A 6,525-nucleotide genomic window follows, 5' to 3' on the forward strand; every position below is an offset into this window, starting at 1 on the left:
ACTGTACATTTTAGAACTTGATTTATGATCATTTCAAAACTGAAGATTTTTGTGTGCATTAAAATGATATAGGCAACTAGGACTTTTCTTTTTTACCTTCAACCGCTTGTTATAAACATTGGAAACCAACTAGTCGCTCACTTTTGAGCCTGAACTTTAACATTTCTTCATAGTTACTCAAATAAGGGTTTTAAGATATTTGAGATATTTGGTTGAAGCAATGAGAAAGGTAAAAATGGCCATGTGTGTAGTGAAAGAATCTATAAAAAGGTGAAAAAGAAAATTTTCATCCTTTCTCTTTTAGAAAACCATAAAAAAAGTGAAAAGTACAAAGTGCAAGGAAAGAGAAAGGATTGAAAAAGTATTGTAAAGAGTAGGGTTGATTAAAAATGATCATATGACTGAGTAAAGCCTATAAAGAGAATATCAATGCTTCAATTAGATGTCTAAAATATTTAAGTATTTTAGGAAACAATTTGTAAGTCTTTTGAATTTCCTTTTCGTTCTTTATCTCGCCTTGTGATATTCACCTTGGACACATTACAATTGTTTAAAGACCTCTTGATTATTGTATGCATTTAAATACAGTTAATGACAATTTGATCTATAATCAAACATATGGTTTCTAAGCACATTAGACTATTGAGAGGAGAGCGACCCTAGTTCATGCACTTTTTATATTTCCAAGACTTAGCTTGGACTGATTTTTTTATCATTGCCTTGTCTTGTTGCTTAGACTGTTTCAAAACTATCATGAGAATGCTTATTATTTTAGGTCATGATTTCTATATCGTCATTCATACATGATTACAAAACTTAGACATAATACTTATTTGAGGGAAAGCAAGAGATAAGCTTGAGGGGATTTGATGAGTGTAAAATTATGCTACATTTGTATTACATTTAACTTGCATTTTATTATATAATTAGGACTTTAGGAATGTTTTTAGCCTTTATTTCTCTTTGTTTGGGTTAACTAGGTGTTTTTGGTTGTGTTGTGTAGGATAAATCGATTATGGCTTAAAAGAGCATATTTAATGCAAGAAGAAAGAAAATTGGTTATAGGACCATGGGAAGGCCAACTGAAGGACCGAAGGAAGTTCAAGGCACGAAATATGACATAAGGAATGGCGTCATTGAGCCTGGAATGAAGAAAACCTGCGAAAAGTGAAGTCACAAGACACAGTCATGCCCTTTTACATTCAATAAACATTTGTTTCTAATTCTATATCATTGAGTATTGTAATTTGAATCATTGAATTGAGTTCTATTTGTTTGGGTTGTTTGGCCAACAAATTACTCCTCCTAGATACTTTGGAGAAGGACCGAGAGATGAACCCAACTACTCGACCATTCAGTTATTCAAACTAAAATCCTAGGTCATGAGAGTATTCGTAGGATTCTCAGGGGTCTCTGGAATTCACTGTGGGTTGCTACGAAACAATTAGATAGACAGATCCAAGTAAATGATTCAATTGACAATCATATTACAAGAGTAGGTACGACTTTAATTGAGTACATGTGTCAGAGCTCGAAAGAGGATGACACATATCAAAGAGCAATTCACCCTTACAACTTGAAGTTCATAAAAGGAGCAAAACAAAGATTTGCGAGTGTAAAGGCGGTAACTGTTATCCTGGGAACTCTTCCTAATATAAATTTCAATCCTTTTACTATTTTTGACAATTACTATTGTCAATTATTCCATTATTCTCAATTCAGTTTTATTCCATATTTGAGTTAAGTATAATTAATTGATAGAATTAAAGAAACTTTCTAGTCCTTGTAGGATCGATATTTTTATTACTTGACAAAAAATTGTGCACTTACGATTTGCCCTATCAGCTAGCAAACCTATGGATTTCAAGTACTTTTCAGTTAAAGAAGAAGTACGGAAACATAATGTGTCTATAGAGCATATTGGTATCGGTCAAATGGTAGCAGATCTATTAACTAAAGAATTGTCGCCCAAGATTTGCAATTGCCATGTAGAAAAGATATGCATTATAGATAAGTCCTTATTAATGTGATAGTATCTGATGCATATATACCTGTATAAATGTTTGCATATAATTCAATGAAAGTTTCATTTTCGTAATTAAAGTTTAAGTTTTTCATATTAAAGAATGTACTTGTATGGTTTTAGTGAGATAACTTGGTGAGTTTTCAAAAGGTAAATGAAGACACAAATTAAAGTTAGTTCAGATGAGTTGATTGTGATACATGGAAGGGATCACATTGCCTCATATAATTTGTGACCGCCATGATTGAAAGTATAGTGCCTAATATGATGGTTGTTGACAATTAATGGATCAAATTAATGGATGTGTTGTTTAAATATTTCCCCTCTTACTTCATGGGTAGTTTCTATCATAGTGGAAGAGTTATTCTCTCTACTAACTCCTCCTAAATCCTTCTATAATTAGAACACTTATGTATTAAAAAAGTCATGTCATTATTTGCTCTCTTACAAGTAGAAATACAAAGTGAGAATTAGAGAAGCAATAATGACTGAGTAAGGAAGGTGTAGTACTATATAGATAATGAAGAGACTAAGTTCCTAACCATCAAGGAACACAAAAAGGGAAGGCGAAGAGGTGAGAACAAAATCAACTACAAAGTGCAACAAAGAAGAAGGGACATTTAACTTGCATTTTATTATATAATTAGGACTTTAGGAATGTTTTTAGCCTTTATTTCTCTTTGTTTGGGTTAACTAGGTGTTTTTGGTTGTGTTGTGTAGGATAAATCGATTATGGCTTAAAAGAGCATATTTAATGCAAGAAGAAAGAAAATTGGTTATAGGACCATGGGAAGGCCAACTGAAGGACCGAAGGAAGTTCAAGGCACGAAATATGACATAAGGAATGGCGTCATTGAGCCTGGAATGAAGAAAACCTGCGAAAAGTGAAGTCACAAGACACAGTCATGCCCTTTTACATTCAATAAACATTTGTTTCTAATTCTATATCATTGAGTATTGTAATTTGAATCATTGAATTGAGTTCTATTTGTTTGGGTTGTTTGGCCAACAAATTACTCCTCCTAGATACTTTGGAGAAGGACCGAGAGATGAACCCAACTACTCGACCATTCAGTTATTCAAACTAAAATCCTAGGTCATGAGAGTATTCGTAGGATTCTCAGGGGTCTCTGGAATTCACTGTGGGTTGCTACGAAACAATTAGATAGACAGATCCAAGTAAATGATTCAATTGACAATCATATTACAAGAGTAGGTACGACTTTAATTGAGTACATGTGTCAGAGCTCGAAAGAGGATGACACATATCAAAGAGCAATTCACCCTTACAACTTGAAGTTCATAAAAGGAGCAAAACAAAGATTTGCGAGTGTAAAGGCGGTAACTGTTATCCTGGGAACTCTTCCTAATATAAATTTCAATCCTTTTACTATTTTTGACAATTACTATTGTCAATTATTCCATTATTCTCAATTCAGTTTTATTCCATATTTGAGTTAAGTATAATTAATTGATAGAATTAAAGAAACTTTCTAGTCCTTGTAGGATCGATATTTTTATTACTTGACAAAAAATTGTGCACTTACGATTTGCCCTATCAGCTAGCAAACCTATGGATTTCAAGTACTTTTCAGTTAAAGAAGAAGTACGGAAACATAATGTGTCTATAGAGCATATTGGTATCGGTCAAATGGTAGCAGATCTATTAACTAAAGAATTGTCGCCCAAGATTTGCAATTGCCATGTAGAAAAGATATGCATTATAGATAAGTCCTTATTAATGTGATAGTATCTGATGCATATATACCTGTATAAATGTTTGCATATAATTCAATGAAAGTTTCATTTTCGTAATTAAAGTTTAAGTTTTTCATATTAAAGAATGTACTTGTATGGTTTTAGTGAGATAACTTGGTGAGTTTTCAAAAGGTAAATGAAGACACAAATTAAAGTTAGTTCAGATGAGTTGATTGTGATACATGGAAGGGATCACATTGCCTCATATAATTTGTGACCGCCATGATTGAAAGTATAGTGCCTAATATGATGGTTGTTGACAATTAATGGATCAAATTAATGGATGTGTTGTTTAAATATTTCCCCTCTTACTTCATGGGTAGTTTCTATCATAGTGGAAGAGTTATTCTCTCTACTAACTCCTCCTAAATCCTTCTATAATTAGAACACTTATGTATTAAAAAAGTCATGTCATTATTTGCTCTCTTACAAGTAGAAATACAAAGTGAGAATTAGAGAAGCAATAATGACTGAGTAAGGAAGGTGTAGTACTATATAGATAATGAAGAGACTAAGTTCCTAACCATCAAGGAACACAAAAAGGGAAGGCGAAGAGGTGAGAACAAAATCAACTACAAAGTGCAACAAAGAAGAAGGGAAACAAAAATGGAACGAAGTATTTGTTAACATCTTCTTTCACCACATGTGAATATCATAATGTTAAGGTCCTAATTAAAGAATTCTTACGAATCATTAAAGCCCATAAAAGGTTTAAAGTAACACTCCAAACTCACATAGCTCATTTATGTGTCTACTTGTGCCACATTGAGAAGATAACATATGACACGGATTACATAAAATAAAGATCACCTGTTCCTAAGGGTGTCACATTCCATGTCTCGGACCAATCAGATATTATCACATAAACAAAAAGAAAATTTGTAGGAACAAAAAGTAACACTTTGATTACTTGTTAAAATCTAATTGATCCGGAATAGAGAATAATAATAGCATAGGGGACATGTGATCTCTATATGTTCAGATACATTCTAAACCTCATGTGATCTCTATATGTTCAGATACATTCTAAACCTCATGTGCATTGCAGTCAGTGTATATATTTGGACTGCGATAGAGTTAGATATGTAATAATCTATATGGTTTTATGATTTTTTTTCCTTTGACTTCCTGTAGGTGGATATGTACCTTCTGCCACAGGCTGCATTCCCTATAGGCGGATTATATTTCAAGAACAAGACATGGGTTAAGGACACTAGAGGAATGCAAGTTATAATCCATAATAACTATATCCTAGGTTTCAAGAAGAAGATAAAGTGATTTCGTGATTATGGCTTTTGGTTGGTAGAAGATAAAGAGCTTTTGTAATTATCATCTTCAACATTAGTCGAAGCATTTAGATTCAGAACATACTTTCTGCTAATTCGTTCATCCTGCTTGCTCCATGGACATTGTGTGAAGATATTACTATTGTTGCTGTCAATGCACAGCAATCGCCAAATGATGGGTTGGCAAACTTGATCTTCAGTTTTCGAATATGTGAAGAAAAATGTGCTTATAAAATGGCGGAGTTTGTTTCAGTCGTATGAAGAAAAGGGTGGTACATTTCATTTGTTTCTTGGAGTAGTACCTTAATTGATGTACAATAATCTTGAAAAGAATGAGGTTCCAGTATAAGCAATATTCCAATAATAACATATATTAAGTATATTCTTTTCATTTTTCTTCCCTTACGTTTGTTGAAAAAATATTAGCATTTAAGCATACCTCGTTCTTTTATAGAGATAAAATAATCTAAAGTGATTTGCAAGGGTTAAAAAAATAATGGAGTTGTACCTTATCATAATGTACAATATTCTTTTATGACCTACGTCACTAATTCACAATTCGTTTGCACTTCGTTTTTGGGGAACAAAGAAAAGTCAGAGTATAAAAAGGAGCATGTGTACAGCAGAACTATCAGACATTTTTTTAATAAAACATAACATGCGTTTGCCGGGAGTCGAACCCGGGTCTATTGCTTGGAAGGCAATTATCCTAACCGTTGGACTACAAACGCTAGTTGTTGAGCAATTACCGACAACAAACCTAGATAATAGTATACTATACAAGGTTCTTATGTATGAATATTTTATTTTAGTTTACTTGGTTGATAATGATAGAAATATCATTTCATATTTTGTTTTATAATGATAGAAAAATCAGTTCGTACTTTTTTCTACATGCTTTCTAGCATGTGGTGGACTGTTGCGTAGTTACTATTTACAAGTTGTGTGGTGTATTCATTTAAAAATGTCAAAATAAATTAATTCATACTATATAACCTCTATTGCATTAATATCTCATATTATCAATTAATTCCAATTCCATTCTCCTGTTGCTGAAATATAGTATTTGTAAGATTAATTTTCAATATTTTTTTATATTTTAGGATGTTATGAACGCATGCATGTTACGGACTGTCCTATTGTCAACTATTACACCCTGTGTTATTTGGTGATATTATATTTATAGGAATAGCAATTCATACTTTGTTTCTACATACTTTGTAACATGTTATGTACTATTGTCTGGTTAATATTTTGAACCTCTGTTGTCAATAAATGCACATTCTATTCTCCTCTGCATAAATAGTTTTATACTTTCTAACTTTCACTTTATATTGTTTTATATTTATTGTGCTGCATCCTATAAGTTAACTTAAGTGAACAATAAGAACAGTAAAAGAACTTAAGTTAACTTATATTTATTTGTAAAAAATACTTAAATAACTCCATATTTGTTAA

At 32.2% G+C, this 6,525-nt stretch overlaps 1 non-coding gene across 1 annotated transcript; it reads right to left on the reverse strand.

The window, feature by feature from the left end:
* On the reverse strand, window positions 5,727-5,798 carry TRNAG-UCC. Its single transcript has one exon. It is a non-coding gene; the product is annotated as a tRNA-Gly (tRNA).

This window comes from Lupinus angustifolius, chromosome LG01 (genome assembly GCF_001865875.1).
Source record: "Lupinus angustifolius cultivar Tanjil chromosome LG01, LupAngTanjil_v1.0, whole genome shotgun sequence".
Lineage (NCBI taxonomy): Eukaryota > Viridiplantae > Streptophyta > Magnoliopsida > Fabales > Fabaceae > Lupinus > Lupinus angustifolius.